The sequence below is a fragment of the Silene latifolia genome, chromosome Y (assembly GCF_048544455.1).
Source record: "Silene latifolia isolate original U9 population chromosome Y, ASM4854445v1, whole genome shotgun sequence".
Lineage (NCBI taxonomy): Eukaryota > Viridiplantae > Streptophyta > Magnoliopsida > Caryophyllales > Caryophyllaceae > Silene > Silene latifolia.
In genome coordinates this window covers 359,418,962-359,440,627 of record NC_133538.1, presented here as the reverse complement: position 1 = coordinate 359,440,627, position 21,666 = coordinate 359,418,962, and the positions used below count along the sequence as shown (strand labels likewise).

Genomic DNA, 21,666 nt, shown 5'->3' with positions numbered 1-21,666 from the left:
TCATTTCGTTGAGAAACCAAGATGGTAATGCTTCAGTTATCTTGGCCGGATAATTGGGGTGGTATAATTGGTATCAGAGCGACTATTTTGGAACCTAAAACCAATGAACCAAAAATGAATCTAGGAGAGTCTAAGTAAAATGAACCCGATATGAGTATAATAGGAGAATAGTTTTGGATGAGTTGGCGCCTTTATGCTAAAGCTAATGCCTATCGTCTCAGTTGGTCACTACATGGGTGGCTAGGAGTATGGGAAACGTTATGTGAAATGTGATATGAATGCATATGTGTTATGGTTTTAATGCGTGTTTGAATATGGCATTGAATATGATCATTGTGAAAGTGGTGTGAATGCATGTGTCTTGTGACTCTAAATAGGTTTATAGTATGATAGAATCGTTCATGTAGAATGTGATAACATGTGATTGATGGATAAATGGACTCATGTGAGTAGTATGTCGTAGATATGATTAGTGTGTGTTGATATGAAGGACGGTAGTCCCGAATCTTGGCATGTAGATATCATATGCGTATTTGAGCTTGCTAGTGTCGTTGTTAGAGCATAAATGATGATGGTTAGTGGTAGAATTGTAATACCTCGTATTTATTTAAGTATAACTACACCGAATAGAGAACCTACTCGGCCGAGTGCAGCTCCACTCGACCGACTAATTCAATACAAGAGGTTGGAAAGCCTGGAAAGTTGGTCACTCGGCCGAGTGACCATCCACTCGACCGAGTGGAGCCTCCACTAGATCGAGTGGGCTTCCACACGATCGAGTGCCGGTCAAGTGAGTCTGACACGGGAAATTTTTGGTGAAATGTCGCTTTTATAACCCTATCTTTTCAAATTTCATACACCAAAACCCCTATCAAAACACTATTCACCACTCTCTACATCTCCCCAACTTCTCTCTAAACTCTCCACCATCAAATCCTCTCAAGAACCCTAATTTCTCTTAAGGAGATTTTTGCCTCCTTAGCCTTTCTTCTTTGTTGTAAGTAGATCTACACTTCCTCGTCTTCTCTATTTTGTTTTGGTAAGTCTATTTAGTAAGTAGATTAATCTTTACTTAACTATATTGTAAGAATTTAAGGGGTTAAGTTAGTATGTTGTTATAATAGATTATAGTGTTAATTATATTAACTAATATGTGTAGGAAGCTTCATTGAGGATCATTTCTAGGGATTAGCTTAATTATGAGATTGTGAAGATAAGCTCAAGGTAGGGTTTTCCTAATTAGCTATGGTGTTATGAGTGTTTAATTGTGCATTTAATATCATTAATTACATTTATCTCATAGTAGTTGTATTATAACATGTGTTGGATAATTAGGGTTTGGTACATATTGTGGTCTCATAATGATTTTAGGAAGAAAGAGTATGGTTAATGACTCTAACATTAATTATTTTGCACTATAACATGTTAATAAGCAATTAAAAGAAGAGAAAATAAATTAATGAAGTTATGAAAATGAATTGATTGTTGTATGAATTTAATGGCATGCTTGTTTGGTTAATTGTACTTGTTGTTGGTGAATTGTTGACATTGGAGATTGTTGGAGGATGTTGGTGATGGTTTTGGAGACGGAAGGCGGTTGGGAACCCGTCTTCCGCTCAAGTCTCCCTTGGAGCTTCCCACTCCAAGGGAATGTGCACATTAGTACTTGGGTTATGAAGGGACTCATGCGGTGAGGCATGTTGTCCGGTAGGGGACTCGAGTCGCAAATGGGCCCGGTACCACAGACGTGTTCTGAGTGCCTTAGTGGTTTTGGTGACGTCGTGGGCGTGTCCCGGTCACGGTTGGAGGAGATGAGTTTGGTGGATACTTGCCATGTTTACATACCTCATTAAACTAGTAAGTTAGTTGCATCTCTTGTTTATTATTGAACATTCATATCATTGGCTAACACTTGGGTTTAAATGTCTGTGATGAACCATATGGTGATTTCCGCCCATATGGGGAGCAGTGTCGCACTAGTAGAAAAAACATCTATTGCGTCACTCGATTTACGTCGGTTCTACAAAAACTGACGCAAAAAGTACTTAGTTTTGGCGGGAATCCATTTTCGCCCTATAATCAAGCTTTTTGCGTCGGTTCTTGGAAAAAACTGACGTTTATAATGCGTCGGTTCTCAGCAAAACCGATGTATTTGATCAAATACATCAGTTTTGTTACTAAACCGACGTATTTGATATTACGTTTTTGCATCAATTGTTCCTGAAACCGATGTAAATGATAATAATTAAAAAAAAAAAAAACCAACTGTTATACACTCACATCCTAAATCAGACCTCACATACCCTCAATTCCTCAAACGCTTCTTCTTCATTTCTCGATCTCTCAACTCCCCCTTTTTCGAAGGTGAAAGCAAGCGGCGATAAATAATCATCCACAGAACAGAGACATCAGATTTAGGGTTTGCTTTATCTCTCTCGCCGTTAGCTCGTATATGTTTCTCCCTTTCATTTCTTTTCTGTATGAATTCTTTTCGAATTAGACTTTTATTTTAGCATCTTAGGTAATTTCTGTTATGATTAATTGTTGTTGTCAAATATGTCTCAATCCCTCTTGCTTTATCTGTCTCATTTCCCCCAATTCCTCTCATATTTCTGGTATTTTAAAACAATCATCACCATATTATCACCATTCAAGTTTTCTAGGGTTTTAATGATGTAGAACTGACCAACCCGATGGTAGTGTAACCTTTGGTGCCGCCAGATACCTCGATGTAAATAATTATAGCCAATGTTATCTCATGAGGGCTGACATAATTAAATTATGGGTAAAGGGAGAGTTTTGAGGTTAAACTTGTAGCTGAGTAGTATAGCTTATTGTTGTTATGATGGCACATCTCACTATTGTGTGCCCCTTCCTTGTAGATTATAAAGTCGGCCTCTTTCGCATAATTTTCTTTCGATCCTATCTTTTTAATTTGATTTAGTTGTTTTGGGGACTAAATCTATCAAGTGCTTAAAAATAGTCAGCCCTTTTGGGGACTAACTCTTTCAAAATTGATCCTCCTGTTAAGACATGGACTGACTACTGAGCCAATTACAAGTTGCCAAATGTCAGGTTGTAGGCAGGGGAGTGGGGAGTGCATAGCCCTACAAATAAGAACATTTTTTAGAAGTGATGGTTAGTAATTGCAGCCTTGTTGTGGGGATTGTATCGAGCAGCTGATGGACCATGGTTGTGGTCTAGTGGTTCACTGATTGAGGAGTCAGAAAAGTTCCCCTGGTCTGATATGAATAGCATTCCTGGTTTAGTTATTGATTTCTGGTCTGTTACTTTGACGAGTCATATCACTGCAATAGAGGTTTTTTCCATTAGTGTTTACGCTGAGTTTCTGCATTCCTTTTTGTTCAATTATAAATCCAAGTACATGAAGCCAGTCTCAAGGCTTCGCCTGGTTGGTTGGTGGTGTTTATGGCGTCATTAATTTTGCCCGGAAGCAGCTTGAGAATGGCCGCACACTTTTAATTACAACATTAAGAAGGGTTTGTTCTTTCAATATCCTGCTTATTTCATGTATCATGTATATTATCGAGTTGAGATCATATATCACATTTTTATGTCTCATTTCATGTCTGTGGTCCCACTCCTGCTTTTCGACACACATGATGAACTTTAAATTGTTAATTATTTCCCGTAGAGTCGACTCTGCATCTTGTTCTAAGGCTGCGTGGTGGAATCATTAAGCCCTCTCTGATGGCCTTGGCTAGGAAGTATAACCAAGACAAGAATGTCTAAAACACACATTCTCTCTGGACTGTCTATTGAGGTTTGTGTTGTATATTAATATACCCTTGTAACTTAATTGTAGTTCTTTTGTGAGCCAATGAATAACCTCTTATCTATCTTTAATTTGTTAGGCTTGGCTATTGTTCCTTTACACAAGGCTCGTTTTAAGAGAGAATATCTTAAGAGTCAATGGTAGTGATATCTTTAATTCGTTATTAACGATATTTCTATTTAAGAATGATTTCTAAGTATCAAAAAATAAATTGCCTTTTCTCCCGCTGGTGCTTACTCTCAGTCTTGGTATAGGGGATGTAATCTGGGATTTTGAGTTTCTAGAATGTTTTACCATTTCTTCGCTTGATTTTTCTCTGTGCTAGTTCTAAGGATGTAACATGGAACCTGAATTTACAGAATGTTTAACCATTGCTTTTGCTTTATTTTGTTATGGGCTAGAGTGCCTTGGTGTTTACACCTAATCCCATTGTTTCACATAGAGGCATGTATATATTTAACAACCAATCTAACCTTAAAAATCAGACAGAGCGACATTAGTAACGAGGGCAATAGTGGTTTGTATAAGTGTAAGTTTTCTCCCCTTATTTTTCTATTAGATGGCCTTATTTAGGGTTCACTATTGTAAATGTTTCTGTAACATTGTTGTGTGTAATTGTTGATCAAGTGTCGTTGAGACTTGAAAGGCCTTTTATCTACTTTTTTATGTCATAGTGGCTAAAGATCTAAGGAATCTACACAACATCAAAGAGAGACGGAGTATATGTGTTTTTGATCGTAGCCATAAGCATAATGGTACTATGTTTTATTGTTACTCTTTTTATGGATTGTCAACTATTTTTTAAACTACCTAACCAAACTTATCATCTTATATTAATATCACTATTAATGATATTAAAGGATTTTATGTAGGATCGATCACAAGCGATTTACTCCCAAATTAATCGAGTTATCTTTGATGTTAAGTAAGGTGACAGTAAAATTTTGTTTTTGATTTATGTTGATAGTTTGATACTCATCCTGTGAAATGTACACCATTTTGGTATTAGTTTGATTTTCTTAACCTTAGACATGTTCAATTAATTTACATTGCAGGTTAAACTGCCAGAAACTCTTAGACATTGAGTTTGCTCAAAATTGGTGGGCTTTGATGAGTTAACGGTAAGTCAAGAACTAAACTCTCAATTTTTTCTTTGGTTAAAATTTTCAACTATCCATGTTTCTGATTAAGGACTTTAGTATCAAAATACGTGACATATAAGATCTCATGTTATGCCAACCGTGTTCATTACCAACTATTCGATATCTCGATATTACTGAAGATGATTTTGAAACTTTTATCCTTACTTACTAATTACTTAATCCCCTACATCTTTTTTATCTTATTCTCATTTGGCTTTGATGTGCTGAACCAGATGTGTGATCTTTTGATTATTTTTTATAGCTCTAGGTTTGTTATTGATTATGTTTCTTTGCTCCATAAAGTGTGCCTAATGTTTTCAAAGTAATATCCACGTGTTTTTATATTAATGAAGTTTTCTTGTATTCAGCTATGGCGTATGTGAAGTACTTGCTTAGTTTCCCTTTATCTTTGATGGGTATAATGTTAGTTTAGTACGTAACTAACGTTTGATAATACACTAATCAATCAAGTGGGAAAAACTGTGTTTCCTGGGGTATTTTTCCTGAGCATCTAGTTCTCTCATGTGTTTATAACTAGTCTTAATTAATTGAGAACTGAAAAGAATGTGCCTTGGTTCAGAATGTTCAAAAATTAGCAAAAAAAATCATTATGAAATCAATGTATAAGTAGATGATACAATATAGATGCAATCATAGAAGGTTTTTTTGTTTATAGAAGGTTTGATGCTAAGTAGTTCACTTCTTCTTCCTTTTAATATTTATTGTGTTATTCATTCTTTTTTGGACAAGTTCTTTTCTTTGCACGGTCTTTTGTTCTACCTTGCTATTTGCTAATTCCATCTCCTCACAGGCTATGGTTGAGTTAAAGAAAAAGGTGATGACTTCAAACACCTTGCAAATTTCTCACGTCGAGGGTCTTCAAAATACTATTCGTTTGCACAAAGCAAGCAGTGATACTACATTGGAAGAGATGTCGATTTAGCTTTTAACGTTCCCTGGTCCATTGAAAAGGGGTGTGTGAACAAGGGTTTTATATTCTTCATCTTCATAATACATCATGTCTACAAATTCATTTTTCAACCATGTCAATCAGTGATATGAATTTGGCTAGTAGATGTTTAAAGAACATTTAGTATAGATTAATTAGTTTATAATTAACTAAGACATTTGTGAGATTTTGTATACATTGGATTGTATTTAGAACGTTGTTGGGTTGAATGAAATGTGATGTTGCTTTACATGTAATGTATTGGTGGTTGCTTAAATTTCGTGTTACAGGTTTTCAAGTTTTTGTAGTCGAATTGTCAGTTTTACGCGGAGGTTTTGCCGAAAATTTGGTAGCAATTTTTTGTATATAAAAAAAAACAATAATTGCATCATTTGCATTAGTTATGATAACAAATGACGCAAATGGTTATATAAATTAGCGCTAAAACAAATTATCAGTTGCATCAGTTTGTGGTATAACTGACGCAAAAAAAAGAGCAAATACGTCAGTTTTGGGAAGAACTGACGCAAATAAGAACTATTTGCGTCGGTTGTAACAGTCTATTGCGTCCATTCTATTGTTACAACTGACGCAAATGACACCTTTTTGCGTCGGTTTTTATAATACAACTGACGCAAATGTTAGACTTTTTGCGTCAGTTCCACAACTGACGCATAACAAATACGACCCCTCGATATACGTCAGTCCAAAACCGACGCAAAAGGCCCTCTACAACTGACGCAATAGAGGTTTTTTCCATTAGTGTCGACAGGTACACATGTTTGAGTCGCGGGCTTGGGAGTGGTCTACCTCGTTGTCGTCACTTGTTCTTATCTAGTTTTTGACATTTAGACTCCATTCGATTTGGTTGTATTAATGGGATGATTTTCATATCCCTTAACTTTTGATCACTTAACTCTACAACCTAACTATTTATGTTATCTAAATTACTTCTTTACTTGTTGTTCGCACTACACTCTTGGGAAACCAAGGATTGTGACACCTCCATATGATGGGGATTGCCTAGAGGAAGGGCCCCGACTTATGGGGGTGTTACAAAGTGGTATCAGAGCGACGGTTTTGGAGCCTAACCAATGAACCAATGAACTAGGGTGAGTCAATTTAAAATGAACCCAGTTTGAGTTTTAGAGGGTTTGTGACAAGCTTGGGAGACGTCTTAAGGTTGAGTACTTGCCCTCTTAACTTGAGTCGGTCACTACGCATGGGTAATGGGACATGTTTTGTGCATATGATTGTTGCATACTTCTTGCTTGATGTTGTGAAATTTGGTATGTTTGGTGATGTCCTACATGATAATATGCTCGATGATGGTAGACTTTTGAGAAAGATATGTGGGATGTATAATAGTAAGAATACGTGTTAAGTACCGTTTTACGTGTGTCATATCTTGTGCATATATCTATATTCTCTCCCGTGCTTGCGTATAGGAACATACGAATAGGGTTCTATGTGGACTTGTCTGAGTTAGAATGAGTAGATGACCCTTATGTAGTGTACTCGACCAAGTGAAGAGAGGAACTCGGTCAACTAGATAGCACTCGACCGAGTGCCCCTCCCACTCGACCGAGCGGACGCCATTCCAGAATCAAAAGAGCTCTTGTAATAAGTTGCCACACTTGACCGAGTAAAGGTCTCACTCGATCAAGTGTGTCCTACTCGACCGAGTGGATTAAGGGAGAATTCTGGAAACATCCTGATTGTTGTGGCACTCGACCAAGTGAAGGATTCACTCGACCGAGTGTATTGCACTCGACCGAGTTGTGAGAGAACTCGATTGAGTGGACCCCTGGGGATTTTAGGAAACCTTCTAATTGTTGAGACACTCGACCGAAAGGGACACCACTCGACCAAGTGACTTTCCGTACTCGTGTTTTGAGCCATGTAATGACGTTTGTTATGCTTATTGAAGAGACATTATGCCAAGACCCCGTGCAAGGATTCCTTACCCTCCGCCTCGTGTGTCCGAGGAGGAAATGGAGCGGATCATTGCTCAAAATGAGGCCCTCACCAAAGCTCTTAGGAATGTCACTCGAGAGAGGGATGTGGCAATGAATGCGTCGGACATAAGCACCGCCTTTTCATGCCACCTCCCCACCAAGTACCTTGGAGTAGGGGAGCCTTGCCTTTTTAGCGATTGGGTAAGAGAGATAGAGAACGTGTTTGAGGTGGTGAGGTGCCCGGACGAGCTTAAGGTGGAGCAAGCCACCTTCTACTTGGGAGAACTTGCGGAAGGTTGGTGGTACAAGGAATGGGAAGCTATGAAGGACTTCTATGAAGGACTTCTATGAAGAGAGGGGCGAAGCCGCCATCCCTTGGGCCGATTTCAAGATGGAAATGGGGAATGAGTTCATCCCCGAGCACGTGAGGTGCAAGGTTCAAGTGGGATTCGACCGGTTCTTTATGACCGATGGTATGACCGAGCAAGACTACTAAATCCGCTTTTGTGAGCTCGCTACTTACGTGGAGGACCCTTACCTTAGCCAATCTCATTTGGCTCTCAAGTTTGAGGGAGGTTTGACCGTCAAGCTCTTGGAGAAGCTCCCACCCGGAGATTTTGTCTAGTGTGAAAGAAGTCTATGCTAGGGCCGGTAACGCGGAGAGGCTACTCGGTGTCGCCAAGGATGCTAAGGAGAGGTCCGGGGAGAAAAGGAGGAATGAAGGTGAAGTAGGGTATTAACCCAAGAATGTTACTTTTAACCAATCCAAGTCGTACTCGGGAGGAGCACAAGGAAATAGCTTTGGTGGGACAAGCAACTATGGGAATAGGGCCGCTAGTGAAGGAGGAGGGTTAAGGTGCTATAATTGTGGTGGCCTCGGTCACAAAAGGGTGGAATGCACTAGTGCTCAAAAGGGACATAACCGGAGATTTGGACAAGGAAACTCTTACCACACCCCTTCCCAAAGCGGAGCAAGCAACCGGAACTCGGGGTTTGGAGTAACCCAAGGAATGCAAATCCCAACATCAATGGCGGAAACAAACGGGGAAACTTCAACCGCGGAACACCATCAAGGGCAACAAGCTATGTGGGCGGCAATACTTCTGGGAATAGGACAACTTAATCGGCTAGCACGGTCAAAGGAGCACCCAAGACTAGTGGCAAGCTCTTTGCCATGGACAAGAGGAGTGCTGAGGAAGACGTCCACGTTGTATCCGATACATTTCTTGTTAACTCTCACCCATGCTTTGTTTTATTTGACTCGGGCGCCACACATTCTTTCGTGTCTTGGAGCCGTGTACCCGTCTTAATTCATAAAATAGATTTCCCGGTAGATCTTTTAAAATTTCCTTTGGAGGGGTTTGAGATAATTCTTGGAATGGATTGGTTGAGTAAACAGAAAGCCAACATATATTTCTGCCTAAAGAAGATTGCTTTGAAAGGACCAAAGGGTACTAGAGTGTCATAAAAGGGTTACCTAGTTAAGCCTAAGGTAAAACTAGTTTCGGTGATGACCCTAAAGACTTGTCTAAAGAAGAAGTGCCCAATGATCTTATGCCACGTGTGGGATACTAGATTGGAGAGGCCTCAAGCTAGGGATATACCGGTGGTGGGAGAATTTGAGGATGTATTTTCGGACGAATTGCCTGGATTACCTCCACCGAGAGAAGTGGAGTTCGGAGTGGACTTGAGACCGGGTGCGGGACCGATTTCTAAGGCCCCGTACTGGATGGGTCCAAAGGAGCTAGAAGAATTGTAGAAACAACTTCGGGAATTGGCGGACAAAGGGTACATTAGACCGAGTGTTTCACCTTGGGGAGCGCCGGTTCTATTTGTAAAGAAGAAGGATGGAACGTTGAGAATGTGCATTGACTATAGGGAGTTGAACAATGTTACCGTCAAAAACAAATACCCTCTACCAAGAATTGATGACTTGTTTGACCAACTTAGTGGAGCCAGAGTGTTTTCAAAGATTGACCTACGTATGGGCTATCATCAATTGAAGATCAAAGATGAGGACATTCCAAAGACCGCTTTTAGATCAAGATATGGACATTATGAGTTCGTGGTAATGCCGTTTGGACTAACAAATGCACCGGCCGCTTTCATGGATCTTATGAATAAGGTGTTTAGTCCGTACTTGGACAAGTTCATGGTGGTATTCATAGACGATATATTGGTCTACTCCAAGACCAAAGAAGAGCACGACGAGCACCTAAGGATAGTATTGCAACCTTGAGAGAGCACCAACTTTATGTAAAGCTTAGTAAGTGTGAGTTTTGGTTAGAGAAAATGCCTTTCTTGGGCCATATCGTGTCAAAGGAAGGAGTTGCCGTGGATCCCACCAAGATTGAGGCCGTATCTAGGTGGGTATCACCCAAGAATGTAGCGGAGGTTAGAAACTTCTTAGGTCTCTCAATTAGGGGACTAAATGTGCGCAAATAATGTTCACATCAAATATCCCCAAACCGAACCTTTACTCGTCCCGAGTAAAGAGGTGACAAAAATTAGACCTTTATTTAAACTAACCTAATAATATAACCGATATGAGACAATTAGCGGGTCTCACTCCGCCCCTTCAACTCACAATAAGACAACCATGAGGTAGGATGCCTTCTTGCAAGGCAAGGTGGGTCTTGCCAAAATGGCGACACATCCAAACATTAAGCACACAAAATCAAGTAATGGATGCATCTACAAAAGAATAGCCACTTTCCTCATCTAAGTGGCGGAAATTATCTACAAGGGAAGCAATTCAGAGGTACACACTCCTTCATAGATGCAATTTCTTCAAACTACTAAGCCTAGAAGGATACCAATAAATCACCTCCGAGTTGTGTCAAGCTAGGGTACCTTTGTCCTCAATCGTTAAATGCTTTTTTCAAGAGTAGACTCCCTATGGTGTTAGAAACACTGGAGGATCGCGAAATTCCCCCTCTTGCCTAGACAAGAAGAAGGGTCGTCCCCTCTCTACCATGCACAAAAATGGATACGATGGATAAAGGGATCGATAGAATTTTGAGTTTCATTTTGGGAGTTTGCTTTTGTTTTTGTTTTTCCCCCCAATTTCTTGTGGTATTTGACATTTGAGAACACTTTCTTGCCATTTCTTTTTGATTTTTGGCATTTCAACACTTGAAAACTTTCAACTTTTCTTTGCATTTCTTTTGAACATTTTCAAAGTCACCCCATATGTAGTGAGAGTGCCTTAAATTTGAAGCTTTTGGAGTCTATTTTTGCTCCACTTTTCATTTGATGCATTTTGCAAACTTTCTTTCACTTTTCATTTCATTGAACTCAAATTGATTTCTTTTTGTGCCCATTCCCTTTGATGACAAAAATGTGGTAGAACATGGATGATGGATGGATGCATGCTTTCAAGGGTCACCTTGGAATAAACGGTAGCCAAGGAGTTATCACACCACAAGGTACTCTTGACTAGGCCTTAATCCATAAGTCAAAGGATACTAGCATGACACATCCTAGGGTGTTTTACAAGTATTATAACAAGCAAAGTCTTAAGAAGAAAAAGGCATCTACTAGGGCCTATATACACTTGTCAAGCTTCCCAAGTAGACGGTTTCACAAAATTTTTCTTACATGCAAACTACATGCCATGATGCAACTAACATATATACAACCCAATGCATATGATTCTACCAACTAGTATGTCATATAAACTAAATGCAACTCCTAACAACACATAGATACACCAACCGCAACAACAAAATACACCACATCCTCCTTGACATGTAAGCCCATCCTCCTCATATAATGAAAAAGAAATGGAAGGGAAATAGAGATTAGAACGATCATGCCAATCGGTCTTCATTTTTCCTTGCTAATGCCTCAAATGTAGTGTTGTATCTATGTGAGAAGAGAACAAAAGCACAAGTATATACAATTATACACTACTAAATTAAAGAACATGTTTTTAATTTTTCAATTTTTCAAATTTTTATGGATTTTTGTTTTATGAAATTAAAAGACATATTTTTGTGGTTTTTCGAAATTTTCAATTTTTATGCATTTTGGAATATAACTTCCCATCCCCCACTTTATTTTGGACATTGTCCTCAATGCACATGTAGGAGTAGGAATAAAAAAAAAAATACATGTTTTTGAATGTTTGATTTTTTTTTTTTGAAATAAAGTACAAATGCAATGATATGATATGAATGAATGCATGCTCTAACTAAATGCAATTCTATATGACATATATAACAAATGAATGCAATCTAAACTATATTATATGATGCATGATTTCTAGTAAACTATGGTCACCTAAGATCAAACCTCCCCAAACCGATTTAAACAGTATTTCTAGTGTAGAAATGAATAGGTTTGGCCATTAGTGACTATGCATGAATTCTAATCTATATGCAACTATCTACATGAATCATGTGAGATATAATACAATGCAACTATACTATATAAACTAACTAATGTAAATGCAATTATGGTACAAATGCATGCGAAAACTACACTAAATGCAATGTATATACAAAAGAGAGAGAGGGAGAGGTATCATACAAATGGTGGTGGTGAGGTAGGCCTCTTTCACTCGTCATCCTCCTCATCTTGGGGGTTACCATATTGGTGAGAGCTACCGGCTTGGTCATACCCTCTTGATTGGCCCCAATACCCTCCTTGGTCAAACTCTCCTTGATCATGCCCTCCTCCTTGGCCCGAGTACCCTCCACCACCGAGATCCCAAGCTTGGCCCCCTTGATTAGGGAACAAATGTTGTGGTTGGGCCCAAGAGGGCTTAGGACCATTGGGGTCAATATACCCTTGTTGAGCCATGTTATAGTATTGGGGATAAAGGGCCAAGTAGTTGTCGACCCTCCCTTCATGTACCCTGAGGTCCACTCTATTCATGAGTTTCATCAAATCATTAATACCCGGGGTATTGGGGATTTCCGGTCGGAATTCGGTATATGGGGTAGGGTATGGTGGGATAGGCACAAATGAAGGTGGGCGAATAGGCCTTGCCGGTGCCTCACGAGGTACTTGTTGTTGGCGGGGTGGCTCTTCTCTTTGAGGGGGATTGTCGAGAATTTGGATATCAAGGAGGTAGCTTGGTGGAGGCGAATATGGGCTCAATCTTGGGTCGATGCCCGGTATCTTCCAACCCTCAAGGATGATTGAGGTGCATCCTTTTGTGTACCATTATACACTCCCTTCTTGAGTGTAGTTACACCACCGGTGATGGGTGAAGATGGTGTGCTCATCAATCAAAGTCCTCCCCTCAAGAGGAGTATAGATCCCACAGGCGTTGAACCCGGGGCAAAGGTAGTTGACAAAAATAGTAATTAGACCTCCCATTACGAAGTTCATGAGTTGGGTGGTCCCTTGAGCAAAATCATTAAACCTAGTAAGTATCTCAAGGGGTGTGTTGAAGTTATAGCGCCTCGTCCCCCGAAAATTCAAATCGGACTCAAGAAAAGTTAAATCAATGAGAGTACACCTATCTTGTTCGTACCTCCCATTGATGGTACCGGCCACAAAGCGCTCGGTGATCCGAATCACCGGATGTTGGATGGCGAAGGTATAGCATTGCTTTAAACCGGTAAAATTCCTCCCGGAAATAGCCCTCCAAAGTAGGTCCACATCGAAATTATCGGGTTTATCGGTATAGTTGGTGAGCACTTGAAGACCGAAAATGTAGGCAAATTAATCAAGTGAAAGACTATGGTCTAGGTTGCACAACCTAAACTCGATGCCCACAGTTGTTCGAGTATTTGTTACAATGTGAAGGCTACTCAAAAACTCAAGAGTGAGACTAAGGTACGTCTCCTCATGGTCATTGAAAAGTTTTCCAATCCCTAGGCCATCAAAGAACATCTCGGTGGGGTACCTTATCCTAAGGACTTCCAACACCCTAGTATCTATGAATTGAGTGGGTTCATAGTTCTTACCTAGCAATTTGACAAAGTTCTTGTGGTGGTCATCGGATTCGAAAAGCACCTCTTGGAAGTACTCAAGTTGTTCAATTCCTCCCCTCATTATGGGACGGAAGTTCCTTGGTAGCGCTACCTCTCGCGGAGTTGAGGAGGATGATCCCTTGCGTTTCCTTCCGGTGGATTCAACCAACTTCTTAGCCTTGCCCTTGAGGTTCATCATCTTGAAGTTTGAGGAAAATGGGGGTTTTGTTGGCTTTTGATGTGAGGGGAGTGTTTTTGAGGATGGAGATGAGTGTTTTAGGGTTAGATAAGGTGAAGAAATGAGGGAGAAAGGGGGTGATTTTATAGAAGAAGAGGGGAATCCGAGCGGATAAGGGCGGGACCCGGCCGGATTGTTCGAGAAAAAGGCCCCAATCCGGGCGTCTTTCATGCGGGAAGGGCGTCTTGTGCTAGTAGAAGACGAGCGTCTTCCTTCAAATCCGCGCGGATTTTAAGACAGAACCTCAGCTATTCTGGGCGCAGGAAGAAGACGAGCGTCTTCTGTGTTGGGATGGGCGTCTCACTCGGGACGGGCGTCTTTCCATAAATCCGCTCGGATTTCCTAGTAGTTTCAAAAATTTGTTTCAGATGACATTCAGGACGGGCGTCCCGTGGAGAATACGAGCGTCTTCTTTGAGGACGGGCGTCTTGTGCTGAATCTGCTCGGATTCTGAGACAGTGCCAACCAGTTATGTAACGAGGGCCCTGGACGGGCGTCCAGGCCTCGGGACGTCCGTCTTTTACTGCTTTTCTTCTTTTTCTTTCTTTTTCTTGCACAATCTTACCCTTTCACCGATTTGCTATTCCTTCTTATCTTTTTCTGAAATTTGCTCAATAAAAATGTAAGAAGACTCCCTCTCTCTCTCACTACTCTCATGCAAGAATTCAAATACAAATGTAAGAATGTACAATTTTATACAAAGTAAGGGGTCCAAGAAATATCTTACAAATGGTGGTTTGAGATAGGACTCCACCAAACTAATTCAAATTGTAAGAATTTTTGTCCATAGAGCTCAGGGCTCTTAATAAGAGATCAAAAGCTTGTGAACAAACTCCAAATAAACACAAGTATGGGTTGCTCCATTTGAACATGAAATTTGGCCAAGGAAGCTTGTAAAATGTTCTTTCTTTTGCTTTGGCCTCGGCATTAGAGCTTTCCCAATGCTTCCAATAAACGAGCCCATGATTCTTGTCAACACTAGGCATGAAGTATGGTTCATTTTCATCCGTAGACTTCCACTTACCAACTTCTTCTTCAATTCCGGTAATGATTTGATTTTTCAATCCTTCCAAGGTGGAAAGAGAATTTTCATGGCATTGATGATCGAGTTCCTTAGAAGTTGTCATTGTGGGTGCCAAACTTCCACAAGTAGCTTCACGAGCAAGCTTCTCTTTGAGCTTTTTCACCAAGTAGCTTTTGTACGATGCTTTGGCCTTTTGAAGAAGGTCCACCATGTCCTCTTCAATGATCATTGGCTCCATGATAGGTGTCAAGTAGTCTTTATGAGGAATAGGGGAAGGACGTTCTTGTTCATGATAGGGTATCTCAAATGTCTCGAGGATAGGCTCCTCAAGCAAGGTGATATTACGAGTCCATCCTTTAGGCTCATCATCATTGTTGCTATCTTCATACGAATCATAAATGGGGGCTTCATTTCTCTTCATTATTTCTTCCTCCAACATCTCCATGTTCACGTTAAACGACACACCCTCGTACTCACAAAGGTTAAGAGTATTTGGCTTACTCAACCTCAAATCTTCCTCATCAAACACAACACTTTCATACTCATATGAGCTCAAGGAGATTGGCTCTTCCCATTCTTCATTTTTCATGTCAAAAGTTACTACTTCAAATTCGCATTCATGATCAATGTCCAAAGAACGGTGGGGAGTGGTTGCTTGGGATTCTTTCAATTGGGTGATTTGAATCTCCAATTCCTCACCTTGGGCAACAATGCCTTGAAGGACATTATCCCTCCTTTGGCTCTCTTCTAGCATTTATTTGAAGAAGTTTTGTTGATCTCCCATCATTTGGAGAATCACATTTTGAATGGGTTTATCTTCTTGTTTTGGGTAAGTGTGAAAGTGGTTGTATTGTGGCAATTGAAATTCATTTTTAAGGGGGTATTGGGTGGGTGGTTGTTGTGGATATTGGGTTTGGGGATTTTGGTGGGAAAAATTAGGGTAGTGGTTAGGATTTTCATTGTACAAATAGTAAGGTAGGTTTGTGTTGACTTGCTCCTCAAACTCCCCATACCCATAGTCATACTCAAAAGATCCACTACTTACTCCATATGTCAAGTCTTGAGCCATCATAGCTAAGACAAGGAAACAACTACAAGCATGGAAACTACACAAAAACGGTAAGAACAATCCTTGAGGAACAAGTTCCTCAAGGTGAAAGCAAAATTAAAATAGACAAATAAGTAAGAACTTAATCACATAGCACCATCCCCGGCAACGGTGCCATTTTGATGGGGAGTGATGTCGTCGGGTCACATCCAATCAAACACATTTATAATACTCAACAAACTACTAGTTAGCGGTAAGTCGAGGTCGATCCATGGGACGGTGTGCTTTGGGTTCTAAGTCTATCTATCTCAATTTATGCTAGTGTCACGATTTGTTTGGGTTTGTAGTTGTGTCCTAGGCTAATGCAAGCAATAAAGTAAAACAAGCAATAAAAGGAAAGATGTAAACAAATGATTAAAAGTGCTAGGATATCATGGGGTCATAGGGGATTCATGGGAGTTGATCATGCAAACATGTTTACAATTATAAGCAAGCAATTAATGTTGTGGAGGAACCGAGTTGGTTTATGTCTTACGGTTCATAGGAAGGGTTGGGTCCCGAAGCCGAATCGATTAGATTGTACAACACCTACAAGTCGACTTACTTTCCTCCTATTCAACTTCTATGCATGGTCTAACAAGACTCGAGTTGGTTTATATCTTACAAGTCAAGTTGAGTAGATAGGAGATGGTAAAAATGCAAGGATTCATAGGCTTAGCATTTCATCAAACATAACATGTGCATAAAGTTGACATCATAACAAGCAAGCAATTTAATCATATGAACATATTAGATTAAGCATGAATCAATCCCATGTTGATTTCCCCTAATTACCCACTAATCCTAGCTAAAAGACTACTCACTTATTATCATGGTAAACATGTCATTAATGGTGTCAATCATCACAACAAGTGTAAACATGATAAGAGAATGAGGAAATAAACAATAAAGAGTAAAGGGTAAAAGAATTATACCAACTTAAGATGATCCGAATAATAAAACAAAGAATAGTAGAAGAAACTTGATTGATTGATGAAGGGTTGTCAATCCTCCAATAATAACCCAATAATCTTCAATTACCCAATAATAAACTTGAATAATAAACTTGAACAATAATTAAGGAAAGATTAATGTGTAATTTGTGGAAAGATTCAAGAGCAATCTATTCTAATCTACTCCTAATTGAATCTAAGAGGAACTTCTAATGTAGAGGCTTAACCTCCTAAAAACCCTCTAAAAAGCTCTCAGCAAACTTGATGGTTTGATTATTACAAATGGGGTATATATAGTAGAGATTAGGTGCATGAATTAGGGTTAACTAAGGGCTTAAATGACGATTAAGTCCCTTGTTGAGGAAACGCCGGTCTTTTTGGAAAGACTCCGGTCTCTAGGGAGACTCCGGTCTCTAGAAAAAGATGCGCATCCGTCCTTGAAGCTTGTAGAAGACGAAAGTACTGTCTGGGAATCCGGGCGGATTGGTGTCGGGACGCTCGGATTGTAACAGGGGAAGACAAGCGGATTTGGAGCAAGACGCTCGGGCAAAAAGATGGGAAGACGAGCGGATTTAAGGGGTGGACGAGTGTCTTCTTTCAGGGGACGAGCGTCTTCAGTCTCGGGACGCGCGGATTGGCGAACAGTTTCTTTGTTTGAGCTCGGATTGTAAAACGGACGTCATTTTCTCATCTGGACTCCTATTGGAGTGATTCAAAAGCCTAGATCACTTGTTTTTTCGACGCCGTTCCATCTAGCATATTTTCAGAGCCAAAGGTGCAACTCTACATTTGGGTTCCGAGCAATTTCTTCATGCAATGCCTTCCTTCTCGTCATCCTTGCTTTTAACCTTTTGATCCTTCTATATACACTTTATTCCTACATCCTTGGTCATCATTCTTGCCTCCTCTTCATACTAGTCCATCTAATATCATCAATAAGCTTCCAAATATGCACGAAAGACGGGAATTTCCGCCTTATTATCTCCTTTTCTACAAAACATATGAAATGCACTAGAAAAGCAAATAGGAAGGTTTTGACGGATAAAATGGCCATGAAATGTTATAATAGTATGCAAAATAGGCTCAATTAGGGGACTAAATGTGCGCAAATAATGTTCACATCACTAGCCGGGTACTATCGTCGGTTTGTGAAAGACTTCTCTAAGATTGCAAGACCTTTGACATCGCTAATGAAGAAGGAGTGTCGTTTCAAGTGGGACGGGAGTTGTGAGACGGCCTTCATAACTCTAAAGGAGCGCCTGACCACGGCCCCGGTTTTAGCCTTGCCGGAAAGAAGTGAGAATTTTTAGGTTTACACCGATGCATCAAAGAATGGCTTGGGGTGTGTACTTATCCAAAAACGATAGGGTCATAGCCTACACATCAAGACAATTGAAGACTTATGAGGAGAATTACCCGACTCACGACTTAGAATTGGGAGCCGTTGTTTTTGCATTGAAAATTTGGAGGCATTACTTATATGGAACAACCTTTAAGGTGTTTTCCGACCACAAAAGTTTGAAGTACATCTACACCCAAAAGGAGTTGAATATGAGGCAAAGGAGATGGATTAAGCTAATTGGGGATTATGACATGGAAATACTCTGCCATGAAGGAAAAGCTAATGTGGTGGTCGATGCCTTGAGTAGTAAGTCGGTGCACTCCTTATGTACCGCATTGTCCATGATAAGATTGAAGGAAGAAGTAAAGGAAATGGGCATTCATATGATAAGAAAGGGGGAATCAATTGGAGACTTAACTCTAGAACTCGAGTTGTATGAAGAGATTCGGGAAAGACGAGTAAATGATGTGAAGATCCAAGAATAGAAAGGAGTATTAGACAAGGGGGAACCTTCAAGGTTTGAGTTACATATGGATGGGAGCCTTAGATTCAAAGGGAGATGATGTATTACCTCGTATTTATTTAAGTATAACTATACCGAATAGAGAACCCACTCGGCCGAGTGCAGCTCCACTCGACCGAGTGATCCAATACAGTAGTCTGGAAAGCCTGGAAAGTCGGTCACTCGACCGAGTGACCATCCACTCGACCGAGTGGAGCCTCCACTCGACCGAGTGGAGCCTCCACTCGACCGAGTGGAGCCTCCACTCGACCGAGTGGACTTCCACTCGACCGAGTGACGGTCGAGTGAGTTTTACACGGGAAATGTTTGGTGAAGTGTCGCTTTCATAACCCTATCTTTTCAGATTTCCTACACCAAAACCCCTCTCATACACTATTCACCACTCTCTAAACTTCACCAACATCTCTCTAAACTCTCCACCTTCAAATCCTCTCAAAACATTAAGTTTCCATATAAGAGTTCTTGCCTCCTTAGCCTTTCTCCTTTATTATAAGTGGATCTACACTTCTTCTCTTCTTTCTGGTCTTAACAACTTTATTTAGTTAGTAAGTTACTCCTTACTTAATTATGATGTAAAAATTCAAGGAGTTAAGTTAGTATGTTGTTATAATAGATGGTAGTGTTAATTATAATAACTAATATGTGTAGGAAGCTTCATTGAGGTGCATTTTTAGGGATTAGCTTATGGGATTGTGAAGATAAGCTCAAGGTAGGGTTTTCCTAATTAGCTATGGTGTTATGAGTGTTTAATTGTGCATTTAATATCATTAATTACATTTATCTCATAGTAGTTGCATTATAACATGTGTTGGATAATTAGGGTTTGGTACATATTGTGGTCTCATAATGATTTTTGGAAGAATGAGTATGGTGAATGACTCTAGCATTAATTATCTTGCACTATAACATGTTAATAAGCAATTAAAATAAGAGAAAATAAATTAATGAAGTTATGAGCATGAAATGATTGTTGTATGAATTTAATGGTATGCTTGTTTGGTCAATTGTTCTTGTTGTTGGTGAATTGTTGACATTGGAGATTGTTGGAGGATGTTGGTGATGGTTTTGGAGACGGAAGGCAGTTGGGAAACCGACTTCCGCTCAAGTCTCCCTTGGAGCTTCCCACTCCAAGGGAATGTGCACATTAGTACTTGGGTTATGGAGGGACTCATGCGGTAAGGCATATTGTCTGGCAGGGGAATCGAGTCGCACTCGGGCCAGGTACCAAGGACGTGTTTCAAGTACTTCGGTGGTTTTGGTGACGTCGTGGGCGTGTCCCGGTCACTGTTGGAGGAGATGAGTTTGGTGGATGCTGGTCATGTTTACATACCTCATTGAAGTAGTAAGTTAGTTGCATCTCTTGTTTATTATTGAACATTCATATCATTGGCAAACACTTGGGTTTGAATGTCTGTGATGAACCATATGGTGATTTCCGCCCATATAGGGAGCAGTGTCGACAGGTGCATGTGTTGAGTAGCGGGCTTGGGAGCGGTCTACCTTATTGTCGTCATTTGTTCTTATCTAGTTTTTGACATTTAGACTCCATTCGATTTGTTGTATTAACGAGATGATTTTCATATCCCTTACTTATGATCACTTAACTCTACAACTTAACTATTTATGTTATCTAAATTACGTCTTTACTTGTTGTTCGCACTACACTCTTGGGAAACCAAGGCTCGTGACACCTCCATATGATGGGGATTGCCTAGAGGAAGGGCCCCGACTTATGGGGGTGTTACAAAGTGGTGTCAAAGCGACGGTTTTGGAGCCTAACCAATAAACCCATGAATTAGGACGAGTCAATTTAAAATGAACCCTATTTGAGTTTTAGAGGGTTTGTGACGAGCTTGGGAGATGTCTAAAGGTTGAGTACTTGCCCTCTTAACTTGAGTCGGTCACTACGCGTGGGTAATGGGACGTGTTTGGTGCATTTGATTGTTGCATATTTCTTGCTTGATGTTGTGGAATTTGGTATGCTTGGTGTTGTCCTACATGATAATATGCTCAATAATGGTAGACTTTTGAGTAAGATGTGTAGGATGTATAATAGTAAGTATACGTGTTAAGTATCGTCATACGTGTGTCATATGTTGTGCATAAGTCTATATTCTCTCACGTGCTTGCGTATTGGAACATGTGAATAGGGTTATATGTGGACTTGTGTGAGTTAGAATGAGTAGATGTCCCTTATATAGTGTACTCGGCCAAGTGAAGAGGGGAACTTGGTCGACTAGATAGCACTCGACCGACTGCCCATCCCACTCGACCGAGTGGATGCTATTCCAGAATCAAAAGTGCTCCTGTAAGTTGCCACACTCGACCGAGTGAAGGTGTCACTCGATCGAATATGTCCTACTCGACCGAGTAACATGGCCACTCGACCGAGTGGATTATGGGAGAATTTTGGAAACATTCTGATTGTTGTGGCACTCGACCGAGTGAAGGATTCACTTGACCGAGTGTATCGCACTCGACCGAGCTGGGAGACCACTCGATCGAGTGGACCCCTGGGATTTTGGGAAACCTTATGATTGTTGAGACACTCTACCGAGTGGGACACCACTCGACCGAGTGGGCTTATTAGTCGACCGAGTGACCTTCCTCACTCGACCGAGTGGGCCTGTATAATGGTCAATACCCATTAACTCGTGTTTTGAGGCATGTATTGACGTTTGTTATACTTATTGAGGAGACATTATGCCAAGACCCCGTGCAAGGACT

At 40.3% G+C, this 21,666-nt stretch overlaps 1 long non-coding RNA gene across 5 annotated transcripts; it reads left to right on the top strand.

Moving 5' to 3' along the window:
- Positions 1 to 2,274: 2,274 nt before the first annotated feature.
- On the top strand, positions 2,275 to 6,140 carry LOC141627043 (uncharacterized). 5 transcript variants are annotated; one of them, XR_012536604.1, is made up of 7 exons: positions 2,298 to 3,282; positions 3,383 to 3,500; positions 3,656 to 3,784; positions 4,471 to 4,551; positions 4,657 to 4,726; positions 4,852 to 4,917; positions 5,750 to 6,140. It is a non-coding gene; the product is annotated as an uncharacterized LOC141627043 (long non-coding RNA). The 5 variants fall into 5 exon arrangements; XR_012536605.1 differs by lacking the exon at positions 4,657 to 4,726 and having other exon boundaries at positions 2,300 to 3,282; XR_012536608.1 differs by lacking the exons at positions 4,471 to 4,551; positions 4,657 to 4,726 and having other exon boundaries at positions 2,300 to 2,448.
- The last annotated feature ends 15,526 nt before the right edge of the window (positions 6,141 to 21,666 follow it).